Source organism: Cydia fagiglandana, chromosome 12, assembly GCF_963556715.1.
Source record: "Cydia fagiglandana chromosome 12, ilCydFagi1.1, whole genome shotgun sequence".
In the NCBI taxonomy this organism is placed as follows: Eukaryota; Metazoa; Arthropoda; class Insecta; order Lepidoptera; family Tortricidae; genus Cydia; species Cydia fagiglandana.
The window spans coordinates 5,700,325-5,723,022 of NC_085943.1; positions in this window are offsets into that span (position 1 = coordinate 5,700,325).

The following is a 22,698-nucleotide window of genomic DNA, read 5'->3' on the forward strand; positions in this document are numbered from 1 at the left end:
AGCATAATCCGCGCAAATAAGTGCTACATACAAAGCGCAATCCTATCCATTTTGCGTATATACTCCCGAGTCCAATTGCCTGTGTGCATTTGAGTGTATCATTCACTGACCGATTTGAAACCTTATCGTAACGGGATAAGGTCGACATATAGTTAGTAAATTGTGTTGCTATGGTACGCCCAAGCTAGCCGCTAATCGCGCGATGCATAGAAAATCGTGTATTCGACTTTAGATTCTACGTCTTTGGAATAAAACTCTAAATTGTGTACATTTACTAGCGAGGCCTTCTGTGCTGTTTATTTTGTGGATGCATTAGGTACTTTATTTATTCTAAAAGGGTGTATTTTAATTCAGAAATTATGCGAGTTACGTCGTTAAGTGCATAAAAGACAATGCCTAAAGCACAAATCATTAACACACTAGATAGAGCAATTAGAGCGTATCAGACGACCCGCAAATTTTTATCAAGTACTCTCAAAGGCAATGAAAATCAGCTTGCTGTATTGGGTACGGTCTTGGTAGCTCAAATGGCAGAGCACTGGGCTAGCGATCCAGTGGTCATGGGTTCAAGTGGGACTTTGTGCCCGCTGGTTGTGGGATGGGTGGACCCAACACAGTGCATTTTACCAGTTTTAATTTTCTGAAAGCTTGATATCATCGTTCGTAGAAATTTCTGCTTGTTACCAAATTAATTAATTGAAAACAGTTCAATTTGATTTTGTTGCTCCTTCCTTTTGAAATTAATAAATGAAGCAGTTAAAGGGGGGTTACTTTTGACGTTTTTCTTCCTGTCATGGCTCCTCTACACGATGGGTCAGCGCCGGCCACTGCAAGGGACACAGCGATGCGGTAGAATGAGATAGCAATATCACTTGCTCCCTCTAACGCATAAATGCGTCCCTTGGAGTGGCCGGCGCTGGCCCATCGTGTAGAGGAGCCATCACACTCACGTACGACCACGACAGAGAGGCAACACGTCGAATGTAGTTCACGGTAGCCCCGCTGTTTGATGACTTTCTACGTTTACGATAATGGAGGCCAGAAGCTAACAACCGTATTAAAAATATATATATAAAGTATTCTTTCTCGGCAGTCAGCAAACTTTAGCCGCCGACAGAACAAATTGAATCGCTGCTGCTTGTCGGCAGTCGGCAAACTGGTATTCGCTGACAGAACAAATTGAATCGCTGCTGGATCTATAGGAGGTAATCTCCATAGTACAGTGACCGCAGCTCCCCGTCGGTTTGCCGAGCACTATGCCTGCTTGTCGGCAGTCGGCAAACTGGTAGTCGCTGACAGAACAAATTGAATCGCTGCTGGATCTATAGGAGGTAATCTACACAGTACAGTGACCGCAGCTCCCCGTCGGTTTGCCGAGCACTATGCCTGCTTGTCGGCAGTCGGCAAACTGGTAGTCGCTGACAGAACAAATTGAATCGCTGCTGGATCTATAGGAGGTAATCTACACAGTACAGTGACCGCAGCTCCCCGTCGGTTTGCCGAGCACTATGCCGGCAGTAGGCAAACTTTAGTCGCCGACCAAATAGATTGGACCGTTGGTTCGCTTTGCTCTGAACTCTCGTCCGTATATTTTTTTGTTTTGTTCAATATGTAATGGAAATTAAGTTTTTACCCCCTTAATCATAAAATTTACGGGCCTGTACAGATATGATGGTCTTTCTTGTCTACATGACAGCGTGATAGAACGGTATCCGTCACTTTCATTCGCGCTCTGTTAAAAAGTGACGGATATTTTGTCACTTGGATAAAATAAAAAGACGCTTTTTACATTTTTACTTTGTGGTCGTATCCGACATCCGACATCTGATATCTTATCATAAAAAGTGATCTTCTCTGCTTTGCCCTAAGGTTAACTGGTAGATAATGCCTCATGGCATTAAGTTCGTCTTTTGTACACTAAGTTTTTTCTTTTGTGCAATAAAGTACAATAAATAAATAACGCTCTTAATATGGAAGGTAGAGGATACCTCTACCTTCTATAACTCTTAAGGATGACTCACGTTAGACCGGGCCGTGTCCGGCCCGGAGCTTCCAGCGCATCGTTTTCTATGGAAAACATCACGTGACCATCTGTCATGTCATAGAAAAGTAAGCTCCGGAAGCTCCGGCCCGGACACGGCCCGGTCTAACGTGAGTAATCCTTTAAGGTAAATCTTTCTACTAGATAAATTATTTTATAGTGCAAACATGCTCTCTGTGTTGCCCTTCTATCCCTAGTTAACAGGATTTGTTTTTTTTCACAGCTTTTAAGAGACAACCCTGTTTGAATGATTAATATCAACTGCTCTCCGTCAAGTGTTCTTGAGAAAAAGGGTCTTGATGGATCTACAGACGGATGGGAAAAGATATCCTTTAAACGTTTCGTTTCCTGTTTAGAGTGATCTTAATGTAAGGGTTTCTTTATTTCTGTCGAGGTACAGTCATCTGCAATAGTATGTTACTCTTCGAATGCCGCAAAAATATCTGACACGATGTTATTTGTAGAGCGCACATATTTTTGCGGCCTTCGAAGAGTGATACATATATCATTGCAGCGGGCTCAGCATGGTTCCTTTTTATCGCCTTTCACTATGCCCGTCACTTTCGCACTTACATACTTGTTAGAACGTGACAGGCAGGGTGACAAGCGATAAATATGCGTCCGTGCTAGCGCCACAGGTAACTGTACGACAAAATCTTATCACGAAAATCTTTTAATTTACCTAAATACCTATTTCGTTGTGTTGTTTATTTCAAAATGAGATCATTGTTGAATGTTGATTGTTATATATTTGACCTAATTTTGTGAAAAACAAGGATACCGTAAAACACTTTGCCCGCATTTTTCGATCTTTTCCTTTTATTTACGAGTTTATCGTTCCATATTGTATTACTTGTCTGAGGCACTGACACATTAACATACTTTTCTTTGTATGGGTAAGCAAAATCCCACCAAAAACATAAATGTAAAAAAGGAGAGCCAAGTTCAATACAAAAATTATGCTTGGCTGTGGGGCTCGCCGCAAAAAGAATGGAGATCTAAATGAGTGCCACTGCCAAGTTCTATGCAAAATCCAAATATGTATTTATAGGAACAAAATAACATTATAAACAAGTATTCAACTCTATTTCTTTGCTTTATTGGATACCTATAACAATTGCTGTTATTTAAAAAAATGTGAGATCTTAAAGTAGGTTAGATTTGACTTGGCCAGTTTTCATTATATCAATCATTTTATTTATATTGTAATTCTGATAAAACCTGGCCAAGCCAAATCTAACCTACTTTAAGATCTCACATTTTTTTAAATAACAGCAATTGTTATAGGTATCCAATAAAGCAAAGAAATAGAGTTTAATACTTGTTTATAATGTTATTTTGTTCCTATAAATACATATTTGGATTTTGCATAGAACTTGGCAGTGGCACTCATTTAGATCTCCATTCTTTTTGCGGCGAGCCCCACAGCCAAGCATAATTTTTGTATTGAACTTGGCTCTCCTTTTTTACATTTATGTTTTTGGTGGGATATCAATACTTTTTGTAAAGAAAACTAGGCAGGTATTGAGATTTAATGTTTTTTCTTGTGTTTCCGCTGTATGGTTTTTACTTCTGTTCTTTGTATAATTATGTGGTACCGCGCGCCGCCGACGACACACCGTTGGCCGGTTGTTTAGAGCGTATTAAAAGTTTTTTGTATGGGGCACCACTTATTTTTTGACTAAACTTTATTTTAATATAGCAAATATAATAATACATATATTGGGGTAGTTTCAAATATCTGCTTGTAACGGTTCCAACGCTACAATAAAAAAATATTTTTTTGTATGGGGACCCCCCCCTATTTTTTAACTTTTTTTTATTTTTAGATTTTTTCCTACGCTTACACACAATAACCGAGCTGGATTCCAAATTTCATCCTTCTAGGTCATCTGGAAGTAGGTTAGGTTTAGGTACTTATATCAGTCCCAATAAAAAATGGTTTTTTTATATGGGGACCCCCCTATTTTTAAACTTTATTTTATTTTTAGATTTTTTCTACGGTTACACACAATAACCGAGCTGGATTCCAAATTTCATCCTTCTAGGTCATCTGGAAGTAGGTTAGGTTTAGGTACTTATATGTCAGTCCCAATAAAAAGTGTTTTTTTTGTATGGGGACCCCCCCTATTTTTTAACTTTATTTTATTTTTAGATTTTTTCCTACGGTTACATACAATAACCAAGCTGGATTCCAAATTTCATCCTTCTAGGTCATCTGGAAGTAGGTTAGGTTTAGGTACTATAAGTCATAAGTCAGTCTTAAAATTTACGACTTTTTGACCTTCATACCTTTATAACCGTTTGAGCTAGCTTCATGAAATTTGGGCTTCTAGATATCCTTATGGATATAATTAAACACACGTAGTTTTATGTGTTTACGTCAAAGATGTTTTGAGTTATAGAAGGGTCAAAAGTGGCACCAAGTGGTTCGTGTAATATTACACTCGGCGCTGGCTAGCCAGTTCCTTTGCTTGAACTTGGCTTGACACGCTGCCGCGTGTCTAGATACAGTAGGTAAATTTCAGTTTCAGACTAGAAAATGGACCTAAAAAGAAAAAAGAAAAAAAAGTAAAAACTTCTACGGCAGGAAAAAATATCTTTTTGTTTTGCTATTAGAGAATCGAGTCATGTCAAGTTGGTGTTATTAAAAATCGAATAGGATTATGATCGCGGCATTATCGTTTCAAGTAATCATGTCATGACTCTCGTACCATACAAGACTTCTTCAAAACGGTTCCTCACTGCTGAGGATCGTAACTCCGCTTGCATATTTTTCCTATGGCAGCTCTGCTCTCCACTTCTCTCTGTCGGTTGCTTTGTGGAAAGCGTTGCTTAGTGTGATGTCTATCCAAGTTATCAGGGTCTCTGCGAGCTATGTGATCGAAGTATCTCAGTACTGGTTGAAGACAGATGGTGGATAGTCTAGGTTCAATACAAGACTAATATTAAATGTAATGTTGTACTTATCAGGGCGCCGGGTGTTCTATCCACAGCGATAAACGATAAAATTCCGACCGTTATGTCCCTGCTGCTAGCTTAGTTGAGCGAGTGCAGCAAGATTACTCGATATATTTAAGAGGAAGTGGTAGCTTGTGAATCCAATACACTGTAATTACGATAGACAGATAACTGCAGATACAGTGTATTTGATTCACAGGATGCTACAGTGAGATCAAGTTAAGGTGGTAGCTATTTTGATACCCAAGACGATGCAAGGGTTAAGTAAACGACATACCCAATTACACTGAAGTTTGACGTTTCGACGTCATTTGACACTGGCACTGTATGCGTTATTAAAATCGATGCAAACTCGGCTTGGTCCGACTCTGGGGGTCATTTCTTGCAAAAATTGTTATAAATATTGAATGATGCGTTTGAGACCTATCTACTATGTTCATCATTTTATTTTATCGAAAGAATGTTTAAAATCAGGTTACGATTCGATAGAAACGGCCCCCTTTTTAACCGACTTCCAAATCCCAAAGGAGGAGGTTATCAATTCGGTTGTATGTTTATTTTTTATTTTTTTTTATTTTTTATTTTATTTTTTATGTTTGTTACTCCATATCTCCGTCATTACTGGACCGATTTTGAAAATTATTTTTTTGATTGTATGTATATGCATACAGATTGGTCCCGTTTTTGTCAAAATCCAGTTCTGATGATGGGATCCATGAGGAATCGACGGAACTCCTAAAATCTTAAAGGCATACATATGGTGATTTTTGTGTTTTTATCAACAAATCAAGCATATATATTCAAAAACGTGACATTTGATGAAGTGGAACTGCTGATGATGATCAGAGCGGAACTCTTCAACGACGCATAGTTCACCTTTGGCGATTTGTCCTCTTCGTTATGTTTGTTAAGCAAGTTAAGTTTTTAAGCCACAATTTTATCAAGCTTGAGTTCTGATGATGGGATCCATGAGAAATCGAGGGAACTCCTCAAATTTTAAAGGCATGCGTATAGAGATTTTTGTATTTTCATCAGAAAATCAAGCATTTTCATTAAAAACTGTCGCATTTGATGAAGTGGAACTGCTGATGATGATCAGAACGGAACTCTTCAACGACGCATAGTTCACGTTTGGCGATTTGTCCTCTTCGTTATGTTTGTTAAGCAAGTTTAGTTTTTAAGCCACATTTCTGTCAAGCTCGAGTTCTGATGATGGGATCCATAAGGAATCGAGGGAACTCCTCAAATCTTAAAGGCATACGCATAGAATTTTTTGTATTTTCATCATAAAATCAAGCATTTACATTAAAAACTGTCGCATTTGATGAAGTGGAACTGCTGATGATGATCAGAACAGAACTCTTCAACGACGCATAGTACATGTTTGGTGATTTCGAATTTCGATTTTGACTTGGACTGGGACCCGGACTCATACCCGGATCCGGTTCGGACCCGGACTCGGACTCGGACTCGGACCCGGACTCGGACCCGGACTCGGACCCGGACCCGGACTTGGACCAGGACTCGGACCCGGACTCTGACTCAGAGACCCGGACCTTGACCCGGAAAACCACTATGATACCTAAACTAAATAAACCACTATGATTACCTACTATAAAATGTGGGTATGATGATGGCAAACCCTTCCCGCTCAAACTCCCGTACACCGCACCGCATGCGCCGTTAAGTGGGTTAGGTTAGGTTTGAACTGCGATCCTCACAGAACCGAACAAAAGTGGGTTAGGTTTGGTTAGAACTGCGAGTCTTACAGAAACGAAATGCTACTAGAAAAGTGGGTTTGATTAGGTTCGAACTGCGATCCTCACAGAACCAAACTGCTATCAGAGAAGTGGGTTAGGTTAGGCTAGATAACTACGACCCTTACGGAAACGAAATGCTACTAGAAAGTAGGTACTGGTTTTACCTCCTTTTCTACATAGTGCACCATCTACCATAATCTTTCACCGGGGCCCCATAGAAGTCGGTTTTTTTTTCTTAAAAATTATTTTAAATATCTTTCGTTAAATTTAAATAATCTCGATTATTTAGCAGTGGCGCCAGTGTGTACGTCGATGGGCTCTCAATTCTCAGGATTTCCACAATGAAATGACCGAGTGTTCCGTCCACACTGTTTTAGCGCGGTTAAAGCTATCTGTGTACAATGGAAAGGCATTGAGCGGACGCGATCATGTGTGAACGGGATAACACGAATGGCTTACCCGACAATGGCTGTGGTCGTTGTTCAAGTGTTCAGTATCTGGCTTTTAATATACGTAAAATAAATGCACAATCGGAGCTCAAGTGCTCATCAACACTATTTTTGCTTAATACAACACAACATACCTTTTTTTTTTAAGAAACGTCACTTTTCACACTGACATATATATTTAATCCCATTGACATAGATATCTAGGGACTGGCCTTGTGGGCCTCGGAGTAATTAACAATGGAGCCGCCATTAACAGGCGTTCCCCTCTGTCGAAAATAGGCAGCCAATGGTCAACCACATGTCAACCATATGTATGGACTGACGTTTATCTGACATGACGTACCTATACATTTGATGTGCCCCTCCCCCGCAAAAAACGGCAGACTATTTTGTACCGAAAATTTTAGACATGGCGTCTCCCTTGGTTATATCCTCTAAGTTATGGGCAATAATAATGAGGCATGACAGGGTGGCCCCTGTACAGCGGTGTGACACCGCTACAACGCGATTGGTTGACATTTGACGTGCCCCTTTCCCGCAAAAATCGGGAGACTGCTTTGTACAGAAAATGACAAATGACAAATGGCATATTAAAATGCGCATATGAACGTTAAATAAATCTAGAGAAGATTTAAATCCCTCATAAATTACAGAGTTACACCTGACAGGTAGGCTTGATTGAGATATTCCCAATCATCATAATTGTCAATACCAAATCAATACCCAATTATCAGCTGCCACACCAAGCCGCAAAATGTAATCAAACCCTAATCAGAGCACAGATTACATAGCAGCACAACGCAGATACACATGTTAAAAATCTGCATCCGCAACATCCCAGTTTACGATGAATTGATGACACTCCCTCACTTTGTTCATCAACATGCTAAGATAATTTATTTATTGGTAATTTCACTCCTACGATTTAAAAAAGTACTTTTATTAACCTATATTTACATAAATACAAGACGCGCTAGTAGGTAAAAAGTGGCAACATTGTCTTACGTTTTTTGGTCTTACGATTTTCAGTTTATATGTTTTATTTTGACAATAATCCTCTAGTCTAAATTCTCTTTATTCGTATCTTATTTCCAAGTACATCATTTCATTAATACATCCAAATATGGAGTAACTCTCACTCACTCGCTTACGCTCATCGCTACGCGCAATCTTTCGCTTACACGGGACTCAACATAAGCACTCGAAGAAATATCAAACTTTGATCTCTTGTTGTACAAATAACTATTATTTACCTATATTTACATAAATACAAGACGAGCTAGTAATAAATTAATTAAAAAATTAAAAACACGACTGCTGAATTTTAAAGCGAACTGAAAAGCTAAAAATAATGTTAATATGTTAGTTACATAAGGGGTCATGCACATTTATGACCGTGACAGTAGGTAGGTACGTGTGCATTTAGTTTCGATTAAAGTCGTGGGACCTTCATTTACCTACTGCATTATTTCATTTAAAAGGTCCCCCGACTGCAATCGAAACTAAATGCACACATACCTACCTACAGTCACGGTCATAAATGTGCATGACCCCTTATGTAACTAACATATTAACATTATTTTTAGCTTTTCAGTTCGCTTTAAAATTCAGCAGTCGTGTCTTTAATTTTTTAATTAATTTATTTTATTTTACTCATTTTAGTGACAAAACGAACTAAAACTATTACTTATAAATCTTACCCGGGCAATTAGTTTGTCCACAAAGTTCTTTTATGTGGATATTAGCTCCTGGGACTGGGACCTTTTAATTAAACTCACCGTTTCGGAATACCGGCGTCTTTTCTGTGGATAATATGTGGATGTGTTCACGATATGGGACATTTGACATTTTCCCATATAGCTTCTTAAAAAGAAGTAGAAGTTTTTAACTTGTCCATGAGGGTTTGAAGGTCCACAGTAAAGACTCATAACTTTAACTCCCACTAAAAAAGTTATTGACTCGATTACCTTCGATGCGACTTTAGCAGTACGCACATGGCCCTAGGCTAAATGGCACGTTGTTAGCAACAAATCGAACAACAATCATATGCGTCTGATTGCATTTCATTATTCAGTCTACGCGACGCTAACATCTTTATGTGGCAGTAATTACTACCTACTTACAAATGATGAACTGACGAATATAGGTAGCTATTAGCCCCGACAGACTAGATGGCTGAGGGCCGAGCTCTGCGTAGGGCCGAACGCCCAAAACGTTCAAGAGAAGCACGCTTCTACGCGAGGCTGAAAGCCATGCTGCGGGACGTTAGCGGTGAAACACAGAACCATTGTACATGTGTCAAAATACGTAGACTGAAGACCGAGCTATGCGGAAGGCCCACGGGTGCAATTTCTTCAAATGTCTGACCGAGTTCCACGAGTACTAAACTCCCGCAGGTCAGTCTTCGGCGTCGCGTGGAATCGCGCCTTCCCAATTAAGATACTAGGGGAAATTGAGGATAGCGCATGTACCTGTCCGACGCTCCGGAACTTCGGCTTTACGCAGAGTTCGGTCTACGGGCTTCGCATTAGACACTTGTAACATTGCATTGTTCTGTGTTTAAATACTAAAGGTACGCCTCTCTCGGACGCTTGGGGCATTCAGCCCTACGCGAGGTTCGCGGCCTTCGGCCTTCGTATTTAGATACTTGTATTATTGTCTATATTATAGTAAGTTGTTGTTGTTTGAATACTAAAGACGCCGCCTTTTTCGGACGATTCGGGCCATTGGCTTTTTTATTGCTATGAAAGGGGAGATTGCAGCTATACCAGGGGAAATTGCAGTAAGTGAGTTCCACCTGTCAGATGATCCTGGCCTTTGACCCTACCCCAGCTCGGACTTTGGCCTGCGCATCTAGACACTTCTTCTATTGGTCTGTGTTTGAACACAACACTCTTGCAGCTCGGCCTTCGGCCTACGCGGAGCTCACATTTCGGCTTCAGAATTTAGACAAATGTCTACTACTACTAGTTAGGTTAGGAATGAATAAAGGAAGGTTCGAAGCATTTGAGAAGGAAGGAAGAGACATAATATGTAAAACATTGTCACATAAGATACTTCTTACAATAGGGAATATTACGCGAAACTCTGCGTAGGGGGCGCCACTACTACACTCCATCACAATCTCGGGCTCTACCGCGAAATAAGAAAATCGAAATTTCGCTATCACTCTTGCATATTCGGCAGAACATTGCAGTATCCCTATTATGAAAATTAGTTTAGTACCTACGCACGTGTTAGGTTTAGTATAGGCAAGGATAATTTTATTCACAAGAAATATAAGAATCCAATAAGCCAGAAATTATTCGAAGCCCATCGCTTAAATAGAATTTCACGCGTTTAGATTTCAATAGCGCGATTTAGAACATGTTTGTGTTTAGTTCCTGTATTTATATATATTTTTATGATGAGCGGTAAAAACCCTTACATTTGATAGCTCACTAAATAAGATAGAAGGATTTATTTTTCTTAGCACATTTTGTGAATCCTTATTTTACCAAAATAAGACTTGAACGCGTATGTTGCATATATATTTTTAATCGTCTTTCAAAGCTCTTCATTTTGAGGCCCCACTCGATAGGTTTGCAAGATTTTTTTTTCTAAACATCACGCAGTATCATGTATTATGTCCGCCATATTGATTTTATTATGACGTCACATAGCCTATGTTAGTCGGGATGACGTAAGGATTCTAATGATATATCATTTATCTAAATCGGTTAAGGCATTCAGAAGTTATGATGGAATAAAGAAACTCACATACAAACATGAACCCTGAAAACAATACACTCTTTTTGTTTGGGCAGTCGTGTAAAAAGTACCAACATTGTCTTACTTTTTTTGGTCTTACGATTTTCAGTTTATATAATTTACTTTGACAATAATCCTCTAGTCTAAATTCTCTTTATTCGTAGCTTATTTCCAAGTACATATACGTAATTTCATTAAAACATCCAAATATGGAATAACTCTCACTCACTCGCTTACGCTCATCGCTACGCGCAATCTTTCGCTTGCACGGGACTCAAAATAAGCATTCGAATAAATATCAAACTTTGATCTCTTGTTGTACAAATAACTATTATTTACCTATATTTACATAAATACAAAACGCGCTAGTCAAAAGTGCCAACATTGTCTTACTTTTTTTGGTCTTACGATTTTCAGTTTATATAATTTACTTTGGCAATAATCCTCTAGTCTAATTTATTTTTATTCGTAGCTTATTTCCAAGTACATCATTTCATTAAAACATCCAAATATGGAGTAACCTTAGCTACTTGAACTCCAAAGTGGCAATCACGGTGTCTGAAGCAGTTAATTTTGCACTTTGGTTATAATTATAATAAAATTGCTCTCGTTCCACCGTGAGCACCCGGAGGACGATTCTAACTTACTTTGATGACATTTGACTCCATTTTGATATCATTCGCGTGGACCCCTATGGCTCACACTTAAATATATCAGTGAGAGCGAGACGCGCTGAAGGTGAATTTTCTTCTTATCTGGGGTACATTTACATATTTTTTGCGATTTTGGAGACAATATTTGTACAACTTTTAGGTCGGGGACAGTTAAGATATCTATCAGTATCAATATTTAAAAACAGTTTGAATGGTACTCCTCGTTACGGGCAATAACACAATCAATGCCTTTTCCAGTGGCAAGGATGACTCACGTTAGACCGGGCCGTGTCCGGGCCGGGGCTTCCGGCGCTTACTTTTCTATGACATGACAGGCGATAACGTGATACTTTCCATAGAAAACGATGCGCCGGAAGCTCCGGGTCGGACACGGCCCGGTCTAACGTGAGTCATCCTTAATGTGGCTAAATATGGATGTCGTTATAGTATCTGTATGGAGACGGCCGCTATATGCCGGCACCGCTATCCTAGGAAATGCATGATAGAAAACAAGGCATGAACTAATAGGTATCCGTATTGTTTATAAGATATGGGTTACTCGTATTTGTGAGATAAAAAAAACAAATGATCTAAGCAGCCGGCGTATGGATGGCTTTATCCATCTTTAACCACGTGATAAAATAACTGTCACTTTTTAACACCGTGGGATAAAAAATTACGGACACCGTTTTATCACGCTGTCACGTAGACAGCGACCATCATATCCGTACAGAATTCGAACCTTGGGCTTTCACTTTCGTGAGCAGTCTCTACCAATTTACGCCCAAGAAATCTTAGAATATCTTAGGTACCTATTTAATGATTCATTTGAGACTTACGAGTAGGTATATCTTAATCTAGGTATATTTATCTACAAAATTCTAAGAACCAATTCATCATATTTCCGCAATCAATCATAATTAGTTACATCAGAGTATAGTAGGAAAGAGTAGCATATCATCAAGTGACAAAACCAACTACAATCTATTAAAAAATTAAGAGTATGTAGGTATGTTATGAGTTAATGATAATGATTTCTTGTAGTACCTAGTCAGTACTGCAGTATATTACAAAATAACTGAATAGGTATTTAAGAAAAATCCAATCAGGAGCAGTGACAAGGAAATATTATTATCCACAAAGCAACCCGTTTTTTTGGTGAATGGGTGTATTAAGATAAAGATAAAAAATAGTTTATTCAAGTAGGTATATTACAACGCGCTTATGAATGTCAAATCATATTATGTTAGATAGTATATAAAAATATAGAATGGGTCTAAAGCCTGACAACAGTTTATTTGACCCTCGCCATTTTACGGATTTTCAATGGTACTAATTTCTTTTACTGGCAACAAGTACTCCTTGACAACGAACGTTGGATGTCATCGAATGTCACCGATGTAAACAAATAGAAAATATCTACGACTATATTCAAATATAAACGGTTTTATTACAAAAATGCCAAAAAAATATTCCAAAGATGCGAAAAAAATTGTAGTGAATGCAATCAAATTCTTACAGCTTAAAAAAGACGAAGGATTACATAGCATCCCAATAAACAATGTTTTAAAGTTGGTTGTTGACATGACCGGTATTGACGTTTTATAGTGTGGTTGTATTGAACTGGTTATCGTATCGTATAGGAAGTAACTCAAGAAAATTGGAGCAATTGCTGTGACCATGTTTAAAAAATTGAATACGATTATAGGAATAAAGGTCCTATAATCGAATTGGAGACTGAACGTTTTATAATCGAGGTTAGTGGTCCTGAAAGCGACACAACATCTGATGAAAATCAGACTTCGTCAGAGTCAGAACACGAAGCATATATAGATATTGAATATTTAAATCAGATTTTGACGAATAGGCAGTGGCTGATTTCCCATAAGGCACAGTAGGCCCGGGCCTAGGGCGGCAAGATATTATTAGGGGTGGCAAATTGTGACAAAAAATTCGCTGATGATAACAAAAAATAACTCAAAATTAGACCAGGCAACAAATTCTCAAAAAAGTACCTATAGAGGGAAATGCTTGCAACACAATTTTTGACTTTGTACCTATTTTTATTTGAACTATCTAGGAGGTGAACATATCAAAAGTCCCCGGCTGTAGCCCTTGAGCCAGGGGAAGAGAGAGGTCTCCGAAACTGCCGGACCAATTAAGTTGAAATTTGGCACACATATGTAAGTTTGTGACCCAAAGATGGACGTGTAACGTAAATAATAGTACATTGTGCAACATGGGGCGTAAGTTGAAGATTGCAAACGAGAGTAAGTTAAAACGCGACGGCTTGCCGGAGCGATTTATAGGCTCGAGTTTGCAATATTATTACGCCCCGAGATACACACAATGTTTTTCCTCACACTTGCGATACAAAAAATAAGTTTAAAGACAAAGAACTGTTAATTATGGCACTAGAAACTTCATAACTCCCTAGGGAAAACAAATTTTCTATAACTCCCGCTACGCCTACGTGCAATTCCACATTTACTGAGCGAGTGTGATGAAAATGAATTTTAAATATGGCCTCCATATTTTGGGGGGTAAATGAGAAAATTTAAAAATAAAGTTTTTCAAACTATATCGTGTTACATATCAAATCAAAGAGCTCATTGTAAGAATCTCAGATTTTTTTAATAATTTAAATATATTAAATAAATAGTTTAGCAGTTATTCAAGAAAATAGTGTTTAATGTTTTTGTAGGTAGGTACATGAAAGTCAATGTTATTGGTAAAACTGTCACTTAAAATTAATAAGTATTTGCTTATTTTTTTCATAAAACCGAAAAATGTGACCTTCAAACCAAACCCCCCAACTTTTCATATGTTCACCTCCTAACAAGTCCAAAAAAGTCACTTAGTAAAAAATGTGTCTCAAGCATTTCCCTCTTTAATATATCTTTCCGTTGCCTGATCTAAATGTAGTCAATATGATGGGTGCTGATGCTGAGAAAGGGGCGGCTACAAGGCTTGGGGCCTAGGGCGGCAAAGACTGCAAATCCGCCACTGCGAATAGGCAAATTGAAAGAACCGAATTCTCTGTAAGCAATGTTTCTGACATTATACGAGTATCAACATGAAGCCAATGCCCACTACCCCAACTAAACATGACGTAATACGCACATTATTGCCATACGTAAGCTGTTTGCAGCGACACTATCTCAGGGTTAAATAAACTGTTGTCAGGCTTTACATATCTCATTTGCCAACATACTGTTATGTAATTTGGCGAAGTTTTATAGTACTTTTGTTTCTTAGCAATAAATCAAAAAATAATGAATAAAAAAAAAATTCCCGAACGAATTTATTTATTAATTTAACATATGCTGATTCCATGACAACACTCTTATGATATTTCGTTTAATAGGCTTTACAAAACTGCCCAATATCTCATAGACTCGTATTATGCATTACGTTTAACACTCATTGAACTTGAAGAGGTAGATAAGCTTTATTGCACCCACAACAGGTAAAATATGAAATGAAGTAGTAATTCTAAAGAATAGACTACTGTTACCTGTCTTTACTTCTGTAGTTAGATGTCATTAAACCATTATTTCTGTCTGTTCCACGAATTAAATTTGATGATATAGGTTTATTTTTAGCATCTGGAATCCATTAAATGTATGATTTCATGGCACGTGCAGGGAGCAATTGGGTGTTTTCGAAAACGAATAAATTGAAAACCTGATTCATACAAATCTGGACATTCTTGGGCTCATTCTACTCAGAATCCATAGCATTCCCCATTGAACCATTAAAATAGATGTTCCAAAAGGTCCGTTCCATTACGTCACGTTTTAGCGGGATAAAAAAATTCACTTGTATGTGAACGCAGTGGATGCTGGACGCTGCAATTTTCATTAAATTTTTGGGACATTTTTTAAAATCAGGATTGCAGGATGCTGGTAATCCTAAATTGAAAGTCTTCGATATTTTAGAAAAAGCTCAATTTCCAGGGCTAATGGAATTATGGAAATGTGATATGCCTACTGTTATGCCATGCCTGACGTTCCTAACCGAATTTTTAATATGCCATGCCTACTTGAAAATTCCTAAAAGTATGTGTACTACTTGAAAATTCCTAAAAGTATGTGTACTAAACGCGAGAGTTACTATAAAAAATAGCAAAGTAAAACAGTTACTGTATTTGTCAGTATTGAGCTGTCAAAAAATAATGCGAAAATGCGCATTTTTACACACACCATTATCGCCACGTCACTGGTAAAATACTGGCGCGGACAGAGTGACGTATGACGTGACAAATCCATCTGCCGAAATACGCAAATTGAATAGACCTTGAATGACATTTCAATAGCCCGCCGAGCGCGGGCGAACCAGATTAAAGGATGACTTACGTTAGACCGGGTTGAGTCCGGGCCGGAGCTTCCGGCGCTTACTTTTTTATGACAGATGACCGGTGATCACGTGATGCTTTCCATAGAAAACGAAGCGCCGGAAGCTCTGGCCTGGACCCAGTCCAGTCTAGCGGGAGTCATCCTCAAGAGGGCTTTTAAAATTGAATGTCTATTAAAGTTTTTGAAAGCTCAACATGACAGAGTTAAACCCGGTCATCAGGAGTACGAGTAGAAAGTTGTCATTTTGCAGCACAGAGTAGAGTCTGAATTTTTGGGACCCAGGGAAAATAGTTCGAGTCTCCCACCAGGGTAGGAGTACCCTATTTCTGTTCTCACTTTATGCCTTTGAAGCTTCCTAGTACCTAGGTCCTTTTGGCTGCATGATCTTCACCCATTCTTTCGAAGAGGCCAAGCCAGCGGAGACGATGCGCTTTTGTTTTACCTATTATAATCGGCTTGGCTATTAAATGTTCTATTTCGGCATTCTTTTGGATCCTCTAACTGCCATCCATCCATCCATCTGTCGGCGAAAGCTGGCGTGATACTGCTCTGGACAGAGCAAATTGGCTTGATGGAGGCCAAGACTCATTTTGGGTCATCGCGCCAGCCAAGTAAGTAGTAAGTTCCTAGTAGGTCTTTCAAAATCTCGAGTTCACATTATACTGGTTTCCTGGTGAACTGAATATAGTTATTCACTAACGCAATGGGAGAGCCTTTTACTGAGAGGGGATATTTTATTCTTTATGGGTTCATATTTTTGTGTGAAGGGTGTTTGTAATGGCCACTTTACACGTACCTAACTAACGCATCGCATAGGTAGTATGCGATGAGATAGATACAAAGAAGCTATTTCAAATAAAGTAGTATACACGGTGGCCAAAAATAAGTGCATTCCCGTTACAACTTTTACTATGGGACCAACCCCAAAATCACGAAAAAGACACTCCCAAAGAAGATAGACCACCCAAAATGTATGGACCAGACAATTTTTTTTTCGCGATTTTGCGATTGGTCCCGTAGTAAAAGTTGCTCAGTATAATCCCAAAACCTCCCTGACAACGGGATTGCACTTATTTTTGGGCCACCCGCTCTGTATACTCTACTTAATTTTTTAGGGTTCCGTACCCAAAGGGTAAAACGTGACTATATAAGACTCCGCTGTCCGTCCGTCCATCCGTCTGTCACCAGGCTGTATCTCACGAACCGTGATAGTTCACAGATGATGTGTTTCTGTTGCCGCTATAACAACAAATAAGTACTAAAAACAGAATAAAATAAAGATTTAAGTGGGGCTCCCATACAACAAACGTGATTTTAGACCGAAGTTAAGTAACGTCGGGCTGGGTCAGTACTTGGATGGGTGACCGTTTTCTTTTTTTGCATTATGGTATGGAACCCTTCGTGCGCGAGTCCGACTCGCACTTGTCCGGTTTTTTTTATTGAATAGGGTTAGTTTAATACGGCTGACACGGCTCACTTTCCCGCTGAATTGTAAAAGTTAAAATGCGGGCGAACTAGGGCAAACGAAACTGTCGGAGATGCGAAACTAAAGAGAATCGAGTTCCAGCGCGTCCGGAGTTCAAACAACGTATGTTTGCTGGAAGAGACCGTAACTCCATAAGTCTACACCCTTTGTAGGGCTCAGCAAATAGCCGACAGCAAAGCGTGTGCGAACTATAGCTATCTGCGATCTGAATTTATAGATTTATGATTTGGTTTGGATACAACCAAAAAGAATAGTTAGTATAGAGGTCCTGTCATAGTAAATGTTGTAGTCACTGTAAATTTACTGCCAGCATCTATCGACACACGACACGACTATAACTCAAAATAAACACATATAAAATTATCAAAAAAGAAATTGTATATGGATAAATGATTTTATTATTTTTATATAATTTTGACCCATATTCATTCACTGATATCTATGTGTTAAAATTGTTAAATATGAAACGGTGTCGTCACGCCATCTAGCCGAGAATAGGCCAACGGTGTGTGCGCCATCTATGCGAGAATGACTTTTTCTTGATTTCCGAGGCACGTTTTTTTCTTAGAATTTATTCATCTTATACGAAGTTACATATGTCTTTGCTATAGGTATCTGCGATCTGAATTTATTGATTTGTAGTTTGGTTTGGATACAACGATAGCTTGTTGGTTATTGATATCTGTATTATCTAAGAGTGACATTCCATTTCCAACTGCAGCTGCAATACTGTTCATTTTACTATAGAAACGCGTCGCTGTCATTGTCAGTTTCCATAGAAAATGAACAGTATTGCAGCTGCAGTTGGAAATGGAATGTCACTTTAATAATAAAAGCTAAGTCGAACGTGCACCTGACATCAAATCGATATCTGAATGATATTCGAATCATATCAGTTACCCGTCATTCGTCATCGGTTTGATGTCAGGTAGATACACGATGGAATTGACCTGTTAGATTAACTACTTATAGGTATAATAAAAGTACATTATACTATACAAGTGCGAAATGTAGAAAATTCACTACGAGTGGCGATAAATTAAAAAACGACCGAAATGAATTTTAAATCGACACGAGTTGCGAATTACTTATTCGCACGTATATCGTACAACGTTTTACAGTTCATTCAACGTCAACGCTCCGCGAACGGCACAGACGGCAGCGGCAACAAAGCCACGGCCCGGACCCTTCTAGCGTCATCATGTGCAGTTCGAAAATTATTAATAATCAATACATAGGTATATTAATACGTGGATAATAGCTTACATTAGCTTCCGTTGATATATATTATATCAATCAGATAAAGCGTACCGACTGGAATCCAATATTAATAATGTAATCACTTAGGTATTCTGTATTGATTTATTACCTAGGTATTAATATTATATGGACCTTGTACCAGCAATAAGCAAGGTCGAATGATACCAAAATAAGTTCGAGTTTGAAATAACCCGTTAATACAAAATATAAATAATTATTGAATGAGTGAAAATGCTTTATTGCCACAAAAAAGTACAAAATATAACTAACTTAAACTAACTATTCTAATAATATTAAGTATAAGTTATAATTATCTCTAAATAATGTGGCAAACGGTTTTGGCGTCAGCATGAGGCTGAAAATGCCCGCCCACATGGGTGACACTTCAACGCTGTTTTTCAGCCAGAACCAGATTCCCTTCGCACCTCCACAGATAAATTTTATGTAAACCGCGTTTTAACATCTACATAATACATACATTATTATATTAAAAAATGAATGAATGGAAATCTTTATTTCAGGCAACTAGTGGCCCATACATAAATACCTTAAAACTAGCATACATATTATAAAAATATATTTTAAAACTAAATACTACAAATCACATTATGGCTGCGATGCATTACGCAACCCCGCAGTGTCAGGGAGCCGGCCGCGGAACCGCCGAAACTTGACACCCTTCGGCCAAAACTCCTCCTTGGTGAAGGTCGCTAGATGATCAGTCGGAACGCTCACCACAAACGAATTAAAATTCGCATTGTGTCGAGATTCCAACTTCGCGACCCTCAGGATGAATAACCGGATATAACCGATTATAACCGGTAATATTGGAGGTCCAAGGGGGACGCCTATGTTCAGCAGTGGACGTCTTATGGCTGAGATGATGATGATTATATTATAGGAAGAGTAGGTACATCATCAGGCACACAACACTACATCCATGGGTAGGTATCGTAAAATCAGGTAACATTGCTCCAATTGTCCAAATTCAAGTTCCAGTAAAATATGTATAAGTATTGAGTATACAGTGTGCAAAGATAAGTCGGGCCCTGAAGAGCAACTACCTTAAATCCATAAGTTGGCTCATTTTACTTAAAGGAGACATTCCTTTATTTTTAAAAAGAAACAAAACTGCATTTCTAAGATTTTTCTTTTTTTTCTTCAATTTGGCTTGTCTAAAAAAATCTTGAGTGTATAAATATTCGATTTTATGGATATTTTGTACGACAGACGAGTGTAAGACCTAAAATTATAATAAAATTGCGAGTGTTAATTTTTAGTTGGTTCGAGTCTCGGGCGAGGCAAGCGAGTTTTAGAAAATCCTTGAATGCAGTTTTGTTCTTTTTTTAAAATAATGGAATGTCTCCTTTAAGTAAAATGAGCCAGCTTAAGTATTTAAGGTAGTTTCCCTCCAGGGCCCGACTTATCTTTCCACACTGTATAATATATAAAGAGCATTAGTGTATCTAAACTCCAAAATAAATGTAACGAGCACAAATCGTAATGCTCGTTACGAATCAACTTTAAAAACTTGACCATAGTAAAGTTGTACTCTAGGACTATAGTTATCTGATTTGTTTTTATTATTGCAGTCTTTTAAAAATACGCAAGGTTGGCATGCCTGGAACATCGGAGCGAGATTTTCCTTTAGTCCTACCTATGGGGCTAAGATGGTCGGCTCTTTATCATTTGTCACCATGCCTGTCACATTCTAACAAATATGTAAGTGCGAAAGTGACGCATGGAATGACAGGTGATAAAAATGCGACCATGATACCGCTTGGTATACCGGGTGTGGCCTGTAACATTAATTAAAACATAGATGGTACTCCTCAAACGGTGACACTTTTGTTCAACAACTTTTAAAAATTATGAAGTATTTAGACTCCCTATTGTTCACACAAAATAAATATTATCTTTAATGGACGCCATCGCCACGCCAATATCATTATGATTGACGTTGCTTGTCACGCCTTAAACATAACACAATTTGCAATACATTGCGTCTTGGAATAAACTTTAAAGTGTATTAAAAATCAAACCACAAATTATTTTTAAAAGTCGCTGAATAAATGTTGGTCAGTATGAGGAGTACCTACAGCAGCTACAGTTAAATTTTTTGCTCATATTACAGGCCACACCCGGTATATTCTAGCCGGGTGGCTCAACACATCAAAGCTTGCTACTTAAGACAAAAATACAATTTTGATTTCCCGAAATAAAGATTGAAAAGAAAATGGAATCTGAGACCTTTTTACAGGCTCCTGGGCGGTTAGAGGAAGAGATAAGTATAATGATTAGTGTTTAAGTTGTAAGCTTGTCAAAAATCACGATCATACCTTCAAAAAAATATACTGTCTTTGACATTCTCTCAACTGCAAGAAACTTAAATTAACTAACTTGTATTTAAAGTACTTAGCTCTCATAACTAGTTTTCTTAACTTGCAAGTAGTTGGACGAACGAAGAAGATCCTAACCAAACAATGTTAATAGAATTTTTATTAAAAGTACTCAATATTATGTAAGTAGTCGAGTAGGTCTAGGTCATTTAAATACAGGTTGGCCCATAAATACTTTGATATTTTTTTACTGCGACATACTTATTATTTATACTTTTAACTAACGTTTGACTGCCGTATTCGAACTTCAAGACATTAGTTTAGATATCAACTAGTTCTCTTTTGCAGCGCAATTCGGGCAACCAATGTCACTCTTACGTTAGATAGAGTAAGATATCTATTAGATGTGAATTGGAAGTCATATCCTGTGGAAATCGTTCAAGAGTACCTATCTCCAGAATAGCGCAAATGTCAAATTTGACAGGTTAGATCTTAAACATATCGTTATCGTATCTTGGTGCTGTCTAAAAAATATCTAATAGATGTCTATTTCAAAATCCGAATTTGGCCCTGAGTTTGTGTACCAAACTTATAGGAGAATATTTTGAAGATAATGTGTTTCTATTTAGTTAAATGATTGTTGTTTTAATTTTTAATGCCGTTTTGTAAAAGTGTGACAGTTAGAAAACTTTAAAAAAAAATGTCGTATTTTTGAGCCATCCAGTAAGTAAGTAGGTATACCTGCTGTAGGTATCCTGAAGATAGGTTGGTAGAGGTATAAGGTAAGGTGAGATAATAAGACTAAGATATAGGCAAGACAAATAGTATGAGGATTCCATACAAGTGATAGTCTTACCCCACCTTACCTTACTAACCTCATATTTAATTTGTACGAAATAATAACCCCGACGCTGATTTAGACGGCGCGCAAACTCGCATGCGATTTTAGTTACATTGCGGACTGTTTCTTACGTCCAATTCAACCGACCAATCAATACCCGCAATGTAATCAAACTCGCATGCGAATTCTCGCATCGTCTAAATGAGCCCAGTGGTATGATTCTCATATACCCACTCGAAAAGGCGTTTAATATGCAAAACTTCATATTTAGCATAATTTTCTTATTCTTAAACTTAAAATACATGACCCGAAGCTACTCTAGTACTGAACTATAAATTAAGTGTTGCCAGTGTCGCAGTCGCACTCTCCATTTTTTGCTCGTTATTCATCCCTTTCTGTCACCGCTCTTATTTATGGCCAATGATTCTCCGCTAGCAACACCGTTTAAAATATTTTATTCACGAATTCTGAACTTATTCAGACTCCATAAATATGACATTAGTGAAGTAATAATTTAAAGGGTAGGGCTGATTTAGACAGCGCGCGAACTCGTATATTTTAGTTATATTGAGGACTATTGGTTACATCCAATTCAGCCGACCAATCAAATGCCGCAATGTAATGAAACTCGCATGCGAGTACTCGCAGCGTCTAATGATCCTACTCGCACACATATCCCAGTTTTTGGAGGATATAACCAAACGGAGTAGCCATTAAGTTTTTGGAGGATATAACCAAACGGAGTAGCCATTAACAGGCGTTCCCCTCTGTAGAAAATAGGCGGCCAATTGGTCATACAC